This window comes from Elephas maximus, chromosome 5 (genome assembly GCF_024166365.1).
Source record: "Elephas maximus indicus isolate mEleMax1 chromosome 5, mEleMax1 primary haplotype, whole genome shotgun sequence".
In the NCBI taxonomy this organism is placed as follows: Eukaryota; Metazoa; Chordata; class Mammalia; order Proboscidea; family Elephantidae; genus Elephas; species Elephas maximus.
In genome coordinates this window covers 27,737,890-27,756,152 of record NC_064823.1, presented here as the reverse complement: position 1 = coordinate 27,756,152, position 18,263 = coordinate 27,737,890, and the positions used below count along the sequence as shown (strand labels likewise).

General features: G+C 40.2%; 1 pseudogene; it reads right to left on the bottom strand.

The window, feature by feature from the left end:
* Positions 1-443: 443 nt before the first annotated feature.
* LOC126077502 (mitotic spindle assembly checkpoint protein MAD2A-like) lies at positions 444-13,408 on the bottom strand (annotated as a pseudogene).
* Between the last annotated feature and the right edge of the window lie 4,855 nt (positions 13,409-18,263).

Genomic DNA, 18,263 nt, shown 5'->3' with positions numbered 1-18,263 from the left:
CTCAACATGTAATTTTTGAATAAATGAATACAGGCTATGTGTATTCACTTAGAAGTGAAAGTTAAATGAGAACAGTGTCCAATGGACATTGTAGCTACGTAATAAATTCACTTACTACAAAAGAGATGAGATTCAGAATAGATTATAAAAGATTTCTTTGAAGTTCGCAATAAATTGACCTTGGAAAAATAGGTGAGAACTAGATAGAACACACCTGATGATAGTATTAATGCAGGCACAGGGATAAGCAAGCTGTGTAAGTATACAAAGATAACGAACTTGAGAGGAAAAAAAAGGCCGTATTAAGGATACAGTGAGAAATCTTACACATAAGTCAAGAAGGTAAGGCTAAGAGTGTAGAAAGGCACTTTCTTGTTATTGTTAGTTGCCCTCGAGTTGATGTTGCCTCATGGCAACCCATCGTACACACAGTAGAACTGCTCCATATTTTTCAAGGCTCTGAAATTTTGAAAGCAGATTGCCAGGCCTTATTTCCGAGTTGCCTGTAGGTTGAGTTTGAACCACCAAACTTTTCATTACTAGTCCAGTGCTTAATTTTTTGCGCCACCCAGGGACTCCTAAAGGTACTATAATCCAACATTCGCTAAACCGAACTAATTCCAAAAAGCATATCTCTTGTTATACAAACAATCAACATTTATTTTAAGTCTATTATTATGAGATTAAAGTGGTATAACCAAACACAATAGATTCAAGGTACCTCAAGATTTCCTCGTCTTTGTATGCTTTGGACCTATAGCCTAGGTGCCACAAAAAAATCCTGTGCAATACTGAACCCATCCCACCTACCATTTAACACCAGTATCAAAACATTTTAAGACAAATTTAAAACATACAAATTTAACTTTATTTCACCATTGTCATTAAAAGCTTGACTTTATCAAACGTAAAAGGACATTTTCAAAGAGTTCTCTATCACAGGAAATTAAACAGTAGAAACATTCAAAGCTTCATAGGTAAAGTTATATAAAGTCAAATAATTGGAAATGTTTTCAACATGGGAACTCTAGATCTAAAAAAATGCTGGACGGACCTCAATATTTCTTGACTTATGGATTATATTAGTTATTTTCAGGATCTAAACAAAGATTCTGAATAGTCAGACTATTTTTGGAATAATTTACAATTAAATATCACCCTACCTACATTCTGACTCAAGCTACTTGACCAAAATGTCTGATTTAGCAAGTTATTTAGCTTTATACTGAAAGTTTTTCCAACTACCGTTGCCACCTTCAAAAGACCTGACATTAGAACAACGTGCAAGATGCTTTTGTGCTCATCTATTTAGCCAAATACATTCATGAGGGGATAATGCCATCATCTCCTCAAATTCATGATGTCAACTCCATGGAACATTAAACAGGTACAAAAAATGGATGATGCACACTTCAGTAGGGTAAAATGTTGTTTCCCCACCTAAAAATTCACCAGCAAAATAAAACATATCAACTTGTAGTTGACTTCCTTTTAGGAAAACACCTTTGAGAATTGCAAGTACATTATTTTTCTCAGCTCATCCCTCAGTCATTGACAGGAGTTTTGTAGGCCACCATGCTATTTACTTTGTGGATTGTAGTAGTGAATGAACGAAGACGGACTTCCTCAGAACTGATAATGAACTGTAGTCCTGATTCTTCCCATTTCTCAGGTACAACCAAATCTTTATCTGTGTAAATCAGCAGATCAAATGAACCTAAATTGGGGATAAAAATACATTAAAGTACACCATGTTTTCAAATGTAAAACAACCTTCCCTGTCTCTCTCACCTTTTGAACCACCCATAGCGTTAAGACAGGATAGCTTGGCCTCTAATCATTAGATAGTATCTTTTCCTCAATGAAAATAAATTTTAATACAGAAAATACTGCAACCTCCTATCATATCTTATGAAAACTATAGGACTTTTTTTTTTAAACAGAAAATCATCAAAAATATTATAAGTGTATCATCACATGGGAAAAAAATGAATGTAATCAATGTAATCCACAGGAGAGGTAACCTCTTGGTTTGTTCACTGTTATGTTTCAGTACCCAGACCACTGCCTGGCATATAATAGGCATTCAGTAAATACCTGAAAATGAAAGAATAACTAAGTTTGAAGAGCAAAACACAATTTTACACCTAAAATCTTAACACATAGAAAACAGCAAAAGGAATTACACCAGAACGGGTATTGTAAAAGTTTTCTTTTTTTTTCCCTGCAATACCCCAATCTTTACTTTTTGCTTTACAATGCTTTGTCCCCCGTTTATATCACATGATACTGACAATTAACAAAAAACTGAATAAAGGGTGATTCTTGAACAGTAGTTTAGCCTTTTCCCCATTACAACTTTAAATGAATGAGGAGCCGTGTAAATACTCACAGGAAACTTCCAACAGCGGCAGAAATGTTACTGTAGCCGTGATCTGTTGATCACTGAACGGATCTCATCTTGGATAGTTTTCTGAGACTTTGCTCTGGCTGCACTAGGAAGAAACCAAATCTATTCATGTATTTCAGGTTTCAACAAGTTATTTAAAACTTCTCAGTAACCAAGAGTATTTACCTGCTTAAGTGCTTCTGAAATCAAATGTGTAATGCAATAAGAAGAGTTTAAAAAATAATGAATAAAAGTATCTTAGGACCTACAGCTAGTAGGCATAATTTTAATATCCTTATTTATGTCATTTATCCTTTCAGTCATCTATTAAGATCAGCATCATATCATTTATTATCACATGACTAGAAAATTTGCCAACCTCTTTAAGTTAGGAAAAGTTCAGCATCTCTTAAAAAAACAGGAAGGATCAAAAATATTTAATCAGCAATATCATTTTGGATTTTAGAAATGCCTAAAGTCTAACTCCCAAGTGCCTCAAATAAAATGTTAAAGTTGTATGTCAAATTATTTTTATCATCTAAAAATTTCCTGATCTAAGCTAAAGGCTTCAGGAGCAAAGTACATTTCATTATGAGACACAACTACGGTTATGAGTTGGCAGATAAGCACGTCCCGGACAATGCTAGACATCACCAGAGAATGATCGGCATTTCCATCCAGGAGTCTTCAGCCCTCAGTCACTTATGACGTTTAGGTCATGAACATGTCTTAGCAAGTTCATGACATTAAAGGAAACAAAGCAGAGTCACATCTTTAGCTGGGGGAGAGTCTAAGAAAACCCCTTAGATATAGGTACATTCCTGAAATGCCCCATCTAGTGTGTCTTGTAGAGTTCTGAATAGAGCACCATAAACATTAAAATTTAGAACTCGATGCTATGAACTAAGGCATTAGCTTAGAGAATACCATCTACACAAATCCATGATGCGCTCAACTGAGCACAATTCTTTTCCACAGGAGATTGAAGATTAAATTAAACTGACAGAAACACTTTATGCCATTTACTTTACATGAATCTAGTTCAATCCATTTAGAACTCATTTCGTAATGAAAACAAGTTTTTGGAAAAGGCTTATCAGAGCAAAAATCATTTCTTACTTACCCGTCATCTTTTGCAGTCTTGTCACACTCAATATCAAACTGCCATCTTTCAAGGACCTCACTGCTTTCAATATTTGAGATAACTACTACCAGTTTCTGAACAAAACATTTGTATAACCATTCTGCAACACAAAACAAGGCATCTTTTTTGGTCCACTGCATTGCAAAGCAACTCTTACCTTCTCAGGTCTCTCGTCCTACCCTCGGCCAATACCTACCACTGGTATTTTGACCCCCTCCCTCCTGCTCAGAAAACTTATCACATCAATAATCTAGCTCCTCTTTTCAAATTCTCAGGATTTCTACAAAGTACAGTACTCGCTGCTGAGGATACAGTGAGCAAGAGAGATTTTCAGCCACAACCAACGTAGGAGTGTAGGAGATGGGAACTGATTTAATCACCACACCAACAAACGTGAAATTACAACTGCAGTGACTGCTGTGAAGGAGAAATGGTACAATGAAGAGCATTTAAATAGGAAAAACTGGCCCAATCAGGGAGGACAGGGAAGGCTTCAGCTTAGCTCTGAGGGGCAAACAGTATTAAATATGCACAAGGAAAGGGAAGAAGGTACAGGCCTTAAGTACTTGAGGATGACAGCAGGTGACTATAGGACTGAAAGAAAGCCAGTACAACTGCAGGAAAGATAAACAGGAGCCAGACCATACAAGGCCAGGTGGGCCAAATGAAATTGTATCTCAAGAACCAGGGAAGTCATCACTGTGTTTGAAATAGGACGTGATATAATCAGATTTACATTTCAAAACTATCACTTTGAAAATGGGTTACAGGGGATCTAGACATTAGTGTAGATCCCTTACTCCCTTACCAAAACGTGGTTTAACAAAAGGTTGGCAGTTCAAATTCAGCAGCTGCTCCTTGGAAACTTATGGGGCAGTTCTAGTCTGTCCTATAGGGTCAGTATGAGTTGGAATCGATTCAACGGCAACGGGTTTGGATTTTTGGTTTTTAGACACTAATTCGTTCATTTAGTAGTTTAAGCAAGATGAGATCATTAAAGCATGTAGGAGGTATATTGGTAGAGATGCAGAAGTAGACAGATTCAAGGGATTTCATGGTGAAATTTATCAAAACTTACTGGATTAGCCCCCATAGCTAACAAGTCAGGAATACCTCCCAAGTTTCTGGCTTGTATCGCCGGTTGGATGGTTGAGCCATTCACTGCTAGGAAAGTGAGTTGAAAGTGGAGCACTTTTGGAGATAATCTTAAATTCAGTTTTCAACATGATGAGTCGGAAGTATCTCCGGGATAGTTACGTAAGAAAGCCATTGGGTATATAAGTTTGGAGTTAGGAGAGATTTGGGTTAGATATAAAAAGTCAACTACACAAAGTTTATCAGAACATGTCAGAGATCATCTAGAGAGATTATAAAGTGAGAGGAGGGCCTCAGATTGAGCTCTGAGGTAACCTTGAAAACTGATATAGCATATACAGGAGTCAGCAAAGTTTTCCGTCAAGAAACAGAAAAACATTTAGTCATCAGTAAATATTTCAAATTATGTGGGCCTCCTAGGTGTCTGTTCTGTTTGCAAGCAGTACAAAAACAGACCACCAGCTGGACTCCTGGCATATATCAACAACTTGCCATCAAAGGTTTAGCTCTTAAAAGGAGAATGGGTGGTCATTTGAAGGGGATTTTGGGTAGGCAGCAATTTTTCTTCTTTGACAATTGGAGACATGATGTCATTGGGAAGAATCCCAATCAAAACAGAAATAAAAAATAGGAGAAAAAGTAGTGTAAAGTCCCTGAGGACACTAGAAGCAACGGGACTCAAAACAGATAAACAATTTGCCTCAAAGAATAACTCCTCAATTTTAATAAATACAAAAGAGGGAACAAGCTAAATAGGAAGTCCAGATACATTTGAGGTGGAATTTCATTTGAGTGGTCTCGAAAGAGATAATCCAATGAACCAGCGGCTTAGGCAATGCTTGCTTCTCCATCAAATTGAGATGAAGACACAGATCTATACCTACAGATCTATGCAGGTTCTAGGCCAATTCACCTGGGTGTAGCTCTATGAACGGCTACGGGAGATTTAGCCCTAACCCTCTGACCCATAACTTTGGATGCAACTTTGGGAGAGCGAGGTTACTCCTAATGACATGCTTCCTGCTTACACCTGAGACTGCTATCTACTACCACACCCCCAACAGTCCCCCAATCTTGCTATTCTGATAGCACTGACCTACTAAAGCATAAGTTCTTTGAGGCTGAGAAACTCTGTACTCCTATCTTCCTTTCCTTCCCTTTTCACCATTGCTTGAGATCCTTCCATGCAGACCTGCACAAGTATGTAGGGATTTTACTCATGCAGATATTAATGGCAGGGAAGTGTTACTAGCTTATCTAGAGGATAATGTAGCTTCATAGTGGTATCAAGCTAACGAACGTCAGATGGCCATTATCAGAACGGCATATTAAAACAGAAAAGGTATAAAATAAAATAAAAACTAAAAAATGAAGCTACAACATGAAAAAATTCTGAAACAACAATACAAAAAACAATTTTTGAATTTAAAAATTCAAAAGAAAAAGGATGGCCACTGCTAAAAGACAAACTAGTATTTTGGAAGAACAACTGGGGAGAAACGGAAGTCGAAACATGAAAGGGAAACTATCAGAAATTCTAGAAGGAAAAAAATACATGGAGAACAGTACTGGTACAACAGGTAATAAAGCAATTTCTTGAGCGAAAGAAAGAATTGAGGGTTCAGGTAAAAGAGACTCAGTCACAGGCAGATTAAAAAGAAAGATATAGGGAAAAAGCTAAAAAATGGGTGTTCTGTTACTTAGGATTTTTTTTTTTTTTTAAGTTTAGTCCCAGAAACCCAAGTTTAGTATTTTAGTATTTTATTTTCCTTGATGTTTCTCTAACACTAACTTTAAAATCTCAGTGGCTACAGAGAAAGCATCATTTTAGGAATGTATAGTAGTCGTTTTCTCAAACACTATTATAATTACGTTAAGTTCTAACTTGTACCATTTGTCCATATGAACTTTTGAATTACAGCAAAAATCATTCTAAGAGAGTTGATGGAGACATTTATCAAGTCATATCATATTCCTAACATCAAAATACTCAGCCATCTCAGAATGTGGTGGAAAAGGATTTAATTTATACACTCTGTGCTTTCTCCCAATTGAAAACCACTGTATATTTCAGAAGGCGGTGTGTTTCACACTTCTATATAGGAAGCTGAAAAACGACCAAGATGACAGGCAATGTGGATACAAAAATGGCTGCAAAACTCAAAGTGTTTTCAATTATTAAATACCTTTTAGTTGATCCACCAGATTATTTAGGTATTTGATGAGTTCAGGATCAGCAGTCACAAGCAAGGTGAGTCCATATGTTTGCACTCAGGTAAAGGTTTCAGATGGATATATGCCACACTGATATAAAATGAGATTAATGTCAAATGCTGAAAGCAAAAGAAACATTAAAGTCATTATCATTTGTAGCTACAGAAAATAAACCATATTTAGACGGAAAAAAAATTTTTTTTATTTTTTTTTATGTGGTGGGTTATGGTTTCATTAATGGTGTAAAACTGTAAATGCTGAAACACAGGTTCGCTTGTCTTACTCAAGGCAGAGTACGTCTGCACAAAGTGGCATTAAAGGTCCATAAAATCTTGCTTCTGGGTAAAAGAAAGCAATATATGCGTTCACGTGGCAATAAAGAACAAATTAAACGCCAAAATGCATTAACCCACCACTGCCACATTTCGTCTCATTGTAATCCAAGACTAAATTCAGATTACAGGGTTAGAAGATACAAAACAGGCTTGGACCGACTGGTCAACTGCTCGAGACAAGCTTCTCCTCTTTTTCCTCCTTTTCTCCCCTCATGTCCTGCCAGGCTCTAGTAGAAGTCGTGCACACAGCTGGCCTGGTCGGGGACAATGCTATCCAAACAAAGCCTGAGGAACTGTGCCCTGCCTCAGAACCAACGCGGGGCAGGGGCTGGGTCAAAACACACACTGGGTCTCCGCTCAGCCGTACCAGATCTCAGGGGGCTGCGGAGTCCGACCAAAGAACCGCTCCAGGTGAAGCCGCTGAACCGGAGGCGGCCCCCGCAGCGCCCAGCCCTCTCCTCCACCATTAGCAACGCGTCCCGAGCTAGGCGCCGGCATCCGCCTCTCCGCCGATTCCTCGGGGCCGGCAGACGGCGCGGGGCCGCGAGGGCTCGGATTCAGGCCCGCTCCGGCCCATCCCGGCTCCCCACCACGAAGGCCGAGCCGCGGGCCTACGTGACGGCCTGGGCTCGGTTCTCCCCAACCCTGGCCCGCACCAGGACTTACAGAACTCGGCCACGATTTCGGCGCTTCCTCGGAGCGTAACACCCTGCTCCCGGGTGAGCTGCAGCGCCACGGCTCGGCCCACAGACGAAGGCGCGGCTTACACGGGGCAAACACCGACTGCCGCGGATCCCGCAGCACTTCCCCGCCATTCGTTTCAAACGTTACGTAGCAGCCCGTCGTCCTGCCCTTCGCGCAGACGCGGTGAATCTCCTGGTCCCGCCTACGCAGCGGCGCCCTGGCCTTCCTCTCCGCCCTCCCTCCCTCGCCCTGGCCTGAGCTGGCTAAATGCGCAGGCGCGGTCAGTAGACCTGGCCTTGCTACTCAGGGTTCAGTTATGTGTGTGGGTTTTTGCTCCTTGGGTGATAGAGTTTCCTCGTGATAGAGTCGATGGGGCAGAGTGGAGAAGATGGGCAATTCCTATTTTTGCGTCCGCTTACTACGACTATGGACTGACTGAGCAAGGAGCACAATTTTGAGTTTTAAAGGTATTTTGAAACTAATGTAAACTGCCTATCAGCTGCACCTAAAGTGGCCCCATTGATCTTCATACTTGTTCATGTTGCCCAGTAGCAGATGCATGGTGGAAATTTATCCAGAAGCAAGTGCACGCCGAGCAGCAAAGCCACTGCCTTCTAGAGCCTGGTGCCCATGTTGTCAGGGTGCCTTCCAGTTGGTTCAGACACATAGTGACCCAGTGCATGACAGAAGGAAACACTGGCAGGTCTTGTGCTATCCCCACGATTGTTGCTATATTTGAGCCCATTATTGAAGCCACTGTGTCAATCCATCTTGTTAGGGGTCTTCCTCTTCTTCCCTAACCCTGTATTTTACTAATTCCAATATCCTTCTCCAGGGGCTGGTCCCTCCTGATAAATCCTGATAGCATGTCCAAAATCCTTAAGACGAGTCTCACCATCCTCGCTTCAAAAGAGCACTCTGGCTATCATTCTTCCAAGGCAGATTTGTTCATTCTTTTCGTAGTCCGTGGTATATTCAATACTCTTCACCAACACTTTAACTTTAATGCAGCAATTTTGGGGTCTTCCTTAGTCATTGTACAGTTTTCGTATGCATTTTAGACTATTGAAAATACTACGGCTTGGATCAGCTGCACCTTGGTCTTTGCAAAGTTTCCTGAATAAACAACGCTTGGAAGGCCAGCATAGCAGGGGTGAGGGTTTGGGGACTATGGTTTCAGGGGACATCTAAGTCAATTGGCATAATAAAATCTATTAAGAAAACATTCGGCATCCCACTTTGGAGAGTGATGTCTGGTGTCTGAAATGCTAGCAAACAGCCATCCAAGATGCAACAGTTGGTCTCATCTCACCTGGAACAAAGGAGAATGAAGACCACCAAAGACATAAGGTAATTATGAGCCCAAGGGCCAGAAAGGGCCTGAGAAAGGAGAGGCTGCATCAGCCTGAGACCGGAAGGACTACATGGTACCCAGCTACAACTGATGACTGCCTTGACAGGGAACACAACAGAGAACCCCTTAGGGAGCAGCAGAGCAGGGGGATGCAGACCCCAAATTGTTATAGAAAGACCAGACTGAATGGTCTGACTGGCACGAGAAGGACCCCAGAGGTCATGATCCCCAGACCTTCTGTTACCCCAGGATAGGAACCTTTCCCAAAGCCAACTCTTTAGTTAGGGTTTGGACTGGACTATGGGATAGAAAATGATACTGGTGATGAGTGAGCATCTTGGATCAAGTAGACACATGAGACTATGTGGGTGGTTCCTGTCTGGAGGGTAGATGAGAGGGCAGAGGGTATCAGAAGCTGGGGGAATGGACAGGAAACAGACAGTGGAGGGAGGGAGTATGCTGCCCAATTAGAGGGAGAACAGCTAGGAGTGTATAGCAAGGTGTATAAGTTTTTGTATGACAGAATGACTTGGTTGGTAAACTTTCACTGAAACCACAATAAAAAAAAAAAGTGATATCTTTGCTTTTTAACACTTTAAAGAGATCTTTTGCAGCATATTTGCCCAATACAGTACAGCATTTATTTCTTGATCGCTAAGTCTGCTATCGTGTTTTTTTTCCCCAAGGAAATTGCATTAGGAATTGAAAGAATGAACCCAAATCCACTTTTGTCTTCCATGTCCATATCCTTCTTGAGCTCAGGGCCCCATCAAAAGCAGCGGAGCAGAGCCTGGGGTGGCAGGGGCTGTGTCTCACTGGGCAAAATGTACTTGGTTCACCCTCCCATCCTTTGGTGGTTTGTCAGAACTAAGGTCACATCACCAAAAAGACCCTTCAACACTGAAGGTGAATTTGACTCACAAATTCAATAGTTAGGGTGGGAGCCCTGGTGGTACAGTGGTTCAGAGCTCCGCTGCTAACCAAAAGATCAGCAACTCAAATACACAGGCTGCTCCTTGGAGAAATCCTATGGGATAGTTCTGGTTTGTCCTGTAGGGTCGCTATGAGTTGGAATCCACCTGATGGCAACAGTTTTCTTTTTTGTTTTTTTTATGTTACAGTGAGGAGTGTTAAGGAGACATTGGATGTTTAATGTTTGTCATTAAGAAGGAAATTATTTGTAAAATGAAGTCTGAAAGACTATCCAGCAGACATGCTATGTTCTTTAATTATATGAGAAATGCCTGAGTGTGTGTATTAGATTTTTTATCGATACATAACAAATGAGCATAATTTCAACAGCTTAAAACAACACCCATTTATTATCTCAGTTTCCTCACTCAGAAGGCATGGCATAGCTGGTTTCTCTGCTTAGAGTCTCACAAGGCTGAAAGCAAGGAGTCTGCTGATTAGACTTCATCTGACATATGGAGTTCTCTTCCAGGTTTTCTGGTTGTTGGAAAAATTAATTTCCCTTCCCTTGTACAACTGAGGTCCCTCTTGTCTTGCTAATTGTTTCCTGGAGGCCACCCTTCCATAGGCCTTCTCACTTCCAAGCTCTGTGACTTCAGGAAGTCCTGGAGTCTTAAGGACTCAAGTCAGGTCGGGGCTGGCTTTTAGATCAGAACCATTCAGATAATTTTCCTTTTGACCTAATCTTGAAAGTGATAAAAACCCCTTTAAAGTGATATCCCCTCAGAATCACAGGTTCTGCCCCAGTGCTGTCAGTGTAGGGATTGTTTCTACAGGGTGTGCTCTTGTGGGAGAGAAGGGCAGGAATTTTGGGAGCCTTTCACGCAGTAAAATAGCGTATTTCAATCAGTTTGAAGAGCAAACTACGAGTAGAATGGATAATAGGCTGAGTTGACCCAGTAAAATCTTACATCATTTAGTCTCTCTTGAGTGTTTTAATCACCAGTTTTAATGTGAAGAACAATGATGTCAGGGGAAGTGAGTAAGAGGCAAGGAAGCTGAATGTCCTTCACCCTTCCACTGTGACCTCCGCTTACAAAACCTGACTCCTAGCCACCCTACAGGACCGAGCAAAACTGCGCCATAAAGTTTCCAAAGAGTGCTTGGTGGATTCAAACTGCCGACATTTTGGTTAGCAGTGGTTAGCACTTAACCACTAGGCAACCAGGGTTTCCAGGGAGTTCAGTTGGGGCCTGCATTCTGACATCATAATGGTAAGTAAGGCTTGGTACCCACCTTTCCCCATAGAAAAATTGCCTGTTTCGAAGGAACTAACTTTATGTTAAAACTCAGCACCTCAGGAAAGACTTCTTTGTGTTTCATGATAGTATGATTTTTAAATTATCAGAAAATGCAAATAATTGTTAGTGTAGCTTGGAGATTCTAGAAATTAACGGAATTTTCAGGCATTAAGCACAGGGTCACTATGAGTTGGAATTGACTCGAAGGCAGTAGGTTTGGCTTTTTTTTTTTTTTTTGGTTTCCATGCCTTGATGAAGTATTTATTGAATATTTTCTTTGTACTCTAGGAGAAGATATAAGTAAAAAATAACGCATAAAAGGATAGTCTACCTTTTGAGAAGTTTGTAGTCTTGTTTTATTTAAATATACATGCAAAAAAAAAAAAAAAAAAAGAACAACAGAATTTTCACCACTTAGGCTTTTTCAGCCTTCTGCCTGCCTCCATAGCGTCCTTTCAGATTACTTTCCTAACCTCTCTGCTTCATTATTCTTTCAAACTCAGGGCTTTTCATCATGTCTAGAAATTTCTTTTTGATGGTCGGATTCCTAGTTATACTCACACCCCTTCTTAACTTAAATGTTACTATTAGAAAAATTTTCTTTGACTCCTCACACTGTATGAAGTCCTCTCTTATATATTCTGATAGCATCTCATAATAGTTGCTTCATCAGGATTTGTATTATATAGCCTGTATATTTCTGTAGAATCCATGGTGGCATTAATGTGTGCTCGACAAATATGTGTTGCATAAATGAATGTTTGAATATTTGCCTCATGGTAGCTTCATGGTAGAACCTAATACATTTCCTAGTGGGAGAGTACATTGGATGGATGAGGTTATGCCACTTTTAGTGAGCTTTGAATGCTCATCTGAGTTGATTGAGCTGGAGGCACCAGAGATTTCTAGGGTCTTAGTGGTGGCAGAATTTTCATCTTCCATACAGGAGACACAGGTTCAATTCCTGGTCAGTGCACCGCACGTGTAGACACCACCATCTGTCAGCGGAGGCTTGTGTGTTGCTGTGATGCTGAACAGGTTTCAGTAGCACTTTCCAGACCAAGACAGACTAGGAAGAAAGGCCTTTGTTCCATTGTGCCTGGGGTCGCCATGAGTTAGAGGCTGACTGGATGGCCAGCAAGCACCACAGGATTGAGACCAGGAAAGCGACATTTTTTCAAGTCCCGTTCAGTAATGTTGGTAGAAAGGATTGTGCACGGGACAGCCTAGAATGGTTGTTCTCAAAATTAGGTAGAAGAATCCCCTGGATATCTTGCTAAATATACAAATTCCTGGATTATATTCCCTTCTCTTCCAGTTTGATTCAGTCCAGTAGACTAGCCACTAGCCACATGTGGCTCTTGAGCACTTGAAATGTGCTCGTCTGAACTGGGATGTGCAACTAGTGTAAAATACATCCATAACATTTCAAAGACATACAGAAAAAAGAATATAAAGTATCATGTATTCCTATGTTTTTTAATGGATTATATATATTGGTGGCGTAGTAGTTAAGTGCTAAGGTTGCTAGCCAAAAGGTTGGCAATTCGAATCCACCAGGGACTCCTTGGAAACTCTGTGGGGTAGTTGTACTCTGTCCTACAGGGTCGCTATGAGTCGGAATCGACTTGACGGCACTGGGTTTGTTTGTATTTTGAAATGAATCTTTGACATAAATTGGATTAAATAAAATGTGTTATTAAAATTAATCTGTTTTAAATTTTAACGTGACTTCAGGGACATTTAAAATTACACATGCCACTTGTGTTATGTTTCTGCTGAACAGTGGTATTCTACAGGATGGGGCTTAGAGCATAGCATGTTTAACCAGCATCCCAAGTGATGCAAATTCTCAGAGCACCCTTTGAAAAGCAATAGACTACGATGGCTATTTTCATAATGCAGGGCTAGGAAGTTGATCATCTCGACCTGGTAGATGCGAGAGAGGCTGAATAAGAGTGAAATATCAGAGAAACGCATTTTGAAACAAGAGTTGATGACAGATATGAATGAAAAATGAAAGAGTAATACAGGTAAACCCAAGGTGCCGAGTGTGCAATAGGAGATAGTATTGGTCAAAGCATGAGCAAGTTAGAAAGAGCTGCCCAGACTCTGAGCCTGTACTACTTCTAAGTCATCACCCCAGTAACAGGATGGTAGAGGCTTAGGAGATGCTTCTTTTCCATTAAGTTTTGGATGCTCAGTTTGGCCTTGACCCCAACTTAACCAAAGCATGCAGACTTGTCTTTACAGAATGTTTTTAAAAAATTGTTTTTTGTTACTTGAGTTTACTTTTATTCACAGTTCAGTAAAATTTTTCTAATAAGTGTTGTTGAGGGTGGTGGCTATTTGGACAGGGTGATGTATAAATTAAGATTTTTTTTTTCTGAAGAAAATTCAAACACAACATATAACAAAACGAACTCATATTCATAAAAAAAGATAACTACGAAAAAGTGTGTCATAAATAGGCCTATTTCCATATTAAAGAAAAAAAACCTACTGGCATTGAGTAGGTTCTGACTCATAGCGACCCTAAAGGACAGAGTAGAACTGTCCCATAGGATTTCCAAGGCTGTAATCTTTACAGAAGCCGACTAGCACATCTTTCTCCTACAGGGTGACTGGTGGGTTCAAACTGCCGATTTTTTGGTTAGCACCCAAACACTTAATATTCCGTATTTAAAAAAAAAAAAAAAACTCCAAACCCATTGCAGTCGAGTGGATTCTGACTCATAGTGACCCTGTAGGACAGAGTAGAACTGCCCCATAGGGTTTCCACCGACCGCCTGGTGGGTTCCAACTGCTGGCTTTTTTTGTTAGCAGCCATAGCTCTTAATTACTACGCCACCAGCGTGTCATATACCATGTAAGAGTGCTAAAAACATAGATAAACTCATAAAAATTTGGAAAAAATCATCTGGAATTTAAGAATAAAAAAAAAAAACCGTAATTAATGACCTTGTTGAACTATCTTATAGATGAGAAAACCAAGGTTCAGAGAGGATGTATAGTTTGTCTAAGGTTCACCATCTAGTCACTGAAAGACAGAGTAGTAGGATCGAGGGTCGTAACTTCGTCTCCTTTTTAAATTATGTCTATTTCAAACCACGCTAAAGATGCTCGTTTTTTTTAAAGTTTACGTTGGAAAAAAAAAAAAAAAACTGATTTTACGTTCATACAAAAATAGTTCCTAGAGCCGGAAGATGGCACCGTTGACATGTGAAATAATGCCTTTAAAAAATTCAGTCAAGGTGTCTGTGTTTTACCTCCAGGTAAAAAGTTGTTTTATTTAAACATTTCAAACAGGGCTATGCAAAGTAAGTCCTCTGAGCCAACTCTGCTGGCCTCTTTGGCCCACAAGCTAAGAATTTATTTTTTTTTTAAGGGTTGTAAAACAAACAAACAAAAAAACCCTGAAGAACATCGACAGAGATCTATATGGCCTGCAGAGCATAATTTGTGTCTCATCTGGCTCTTTTCAAAAAAGTTTGCCACGCCTGATCTAAAACACTTGTAATGAAGGAAAAATGAACTTAGTAGTTTCAAAGGTATTCATATCTATGGAATACTTCAGAATGGAATGTTGAATCACAGTATAGAGCTGTTATCCTTCTTTTGAAGGTCCTGGTGGTACAGGAGCCCTGGTGGCCCAGTGGTTAAGTGCTAGGCTGTTCACCAAAAGGTTGTTGGTTTGAGCATAGGAGCTGCTCTATGGGAGAAGGATGTGGCGATCTGCTTCCGTAGAGATTACTACTGTTATCACAAATCATGGGTTCAAGTCGCCTGTGGCGAAGTTAATATTGAGACAGGAGGAAGTAAGCAATAAGAGAGGGCTTTATTGAATACTGGTATTCAAGACACAGGAAGGTTAAGTTTTTTTCAAATTTTGTCTATCTAAAGGGTTGATGGGAGGGTTTTATATGGGGAAGATCAGGGTTACCTAATGTTTTGAGCACATAGTCTACAGATGGTCTTATACATCACAAAACAACTAAAAAAAAACCTATTAAACTAAAGATATGTATGTCAGACATCTGGGCTCTAATCAGTATATTTGTAACAGGCTGAAAATACTCACAAAAGAATCTCTCGGCTAGTGGAACTGTTTTGTCAAGTCTACTATAGCTGAGATACAGAGTAAGATTTTTTTTTTTTTTACTGTAGCTGAGATAGGGAGTAAGAAAGTTATAGATTAAAAATGTCAGACAGCCTTCTTGTTGGTTTGTAGGCTGAAGGCTATTTCTCAAGAGAACAAAAAAGAAAGGAGAGACCAAGGCCACAGGAGCTAAGATAGCTCTGTACCCCTTTGTAAGAGACCGGTGTAGCTGGTGTAATAAAAAAATGTTTAGGGATTACTTAGAGCATCATGTCATGTTATCTCAAGCTCTCAATCATCCATTTTGAATAGGGGAAAATATGTTGTAAGGTATTAGGGTGTTTGTTATGTTTAAGAGTGGAACAGGCTGTTCAGCTATATTTGAACAGAGCCTGTTCCATTTTCTGAGGACTAGAGATTAATCCCCCCACGTGTGTGTCACTTAGTCGTACTGTGGGGGCTTGTGTGTTGCTGTGATGCTGGAAGCTATGCCACCGGTATTCAGATACCAGGAGGGTCACCCATGGAGGACAGGTTTCAGCTGAACTTCCAGGCTAGGAAGAAGGACCCGGCAGTCTACTTCTGAAAAGCATTAGCCAGTGAAAACCTTATGAATAGCAGTGGAACATTGTCTGATATAGTGCTGGAAGATGAGCCCCCCAGGTTGGAAGGCACTCAAAAGATGAATTGGGAAGAGCTGCCTCCTCAAAGTAGAGTCAATCTTAATGACATGGATGGTGTAAAGCTTTCAGGACCTTCATTTGCTGATGTGGCAAGACTCAAAATGAGAAGAAACAGCTGCAAACATCCATTAATAATCGGAACATGAAAGGTACAAAGTATGATTCTAGGAAAATTGGAAATCATCCAAAATGAAATGGAACGCATTAACATCGATATCCTAGGCATTAGTGAGCTGAAACGGACTGTATTGGCCATTTTGAATTGGACAATCATATAGTCTACTATGTTGGCAATGACAACTCAAAGAGGAATGGTGATGCATTCATTGTGAAAAAGAACGTTTCAAGATCTATCCTGAAGTACAACGCTGTCAGTGATAGGATAATATCCATACGCCTACAAGGAAGACCAGTTAATATGACTGTTATTCAAATTTACACAGCAACCACTAGGGCCAAAGATGAAGAAATAGAAGATTTTTATCAGCTGCTACAGTTTGAAATTGATCGAACATGCAATCAAGATGCATTGATAATTACTGGTAATTGGAATGCGAAAGTTGGAAACAAAGAAGAAGGATCAGTAGTTGGAAAATATGGCCCGGGTGATAGAAACGATGCTGGAGAGCGAATGATAGAATTTTGCAAGACCAACGAATTCTTCATTGCAAATACCTTCTTTCAACAACATAAACGGTGACTATACACATGGATTTCGCCAGATGGAACACACAGAAACCAAATTGACTACATCTGTGGAAACAGACTATGGAAAAGCTCAATACCATCAGTCAGAAAAAGGCCAGGGGCCGACTGTGGACCAGATCATCAATTGCTCACATGCAAGTTCAAGCTGAAACTGAAGAAAATCAGAGCAAGTTCACGAGAGCCAAAATACGAACTTGGGTATATCCCACCTGAATTTAGGGACCATCTGAAGAACAAATTTGATGCACCGAACACTAGTGACCAAAGACCAGATGATTTGTGGAATGACATCAAGGACATCATCCATGAAGAAAGCAAGAGGTCACTGAAAAGACTGGAAAGAAAGAAAAGACCAAGATGGATGTCAGGGGAGACTCTGAAACATCCTCTTGAGCATCGAGCAGCTAAAGCAAAAGGAAGAATTGATGAAGTAAAAGAACTGAAAACAATATTTCAAAGGGCCTCTTAAGAAGACAAAGTAAAGTATTACAATGACATGTGCGAAGAGCTGGAGATGGAAAACCAAAAGGGAACAACACGCTCGGCGTTTCTCAAGCTGAAAGAACTGAAGAAAAAATTCAAGGCTCAAGTTGAAATAGTGAAGGATTCCATGGGGAAATATTACACGACGCAGGAAGCATCAAAAGAAAATGGAATGATTACACAAAGTCATTATAGCAAAAAGAATTAGTTGATATTCAGCCATTTCAAGAGGTGGCATAGGATCAGGAACCAAAGGTACTGAAGGAAGAAGTCCAAGCTGCTCTGAAGGCATTGGCGAAAAACAAGGCTCCAGGAATTGATGGAATATCAATTGAGGTCTTTCAACAAACAGATGCAGTGCTGGGGGTGCTCACTCATGTAGGCCAAGAAATATGGAAGACAGCTTCCTGACCAACTGACTGGAAGATATCCATATTTATGCCTATTCCCAAGAAAGGTGATCCAACCGAATGTGGAAATTATAGAACAATATCATTAATATCACATGCAAGCAAAATTTTGCTGAAGATGATTCAAAAACGGCTGCAGCAGTATATCCACAGGGAACTGCCAGAAATTCAGGCCGGTTACAGAAGAGTATGTGGAACCCGGAATATCATTGCTGATGTCAGATGGATCCTGGCTGAAAGCAGAGAATACCAGAAAGATGTTCACCTGTGTTTCATTCACTATGCAAAGGCATTCGACTGTGTGGATCATAACAAGCTATGGATAACACTGCGAAAAATGGGAGTTCCAGAACACTTAATTTTGCTCGTGAGGAACCCTTACATGGATCAAGAGGCAGTTGTTCAGACAGAACAAGGGGATACGGATTGGTTTAAAGTCAGGAAAGGTGTGC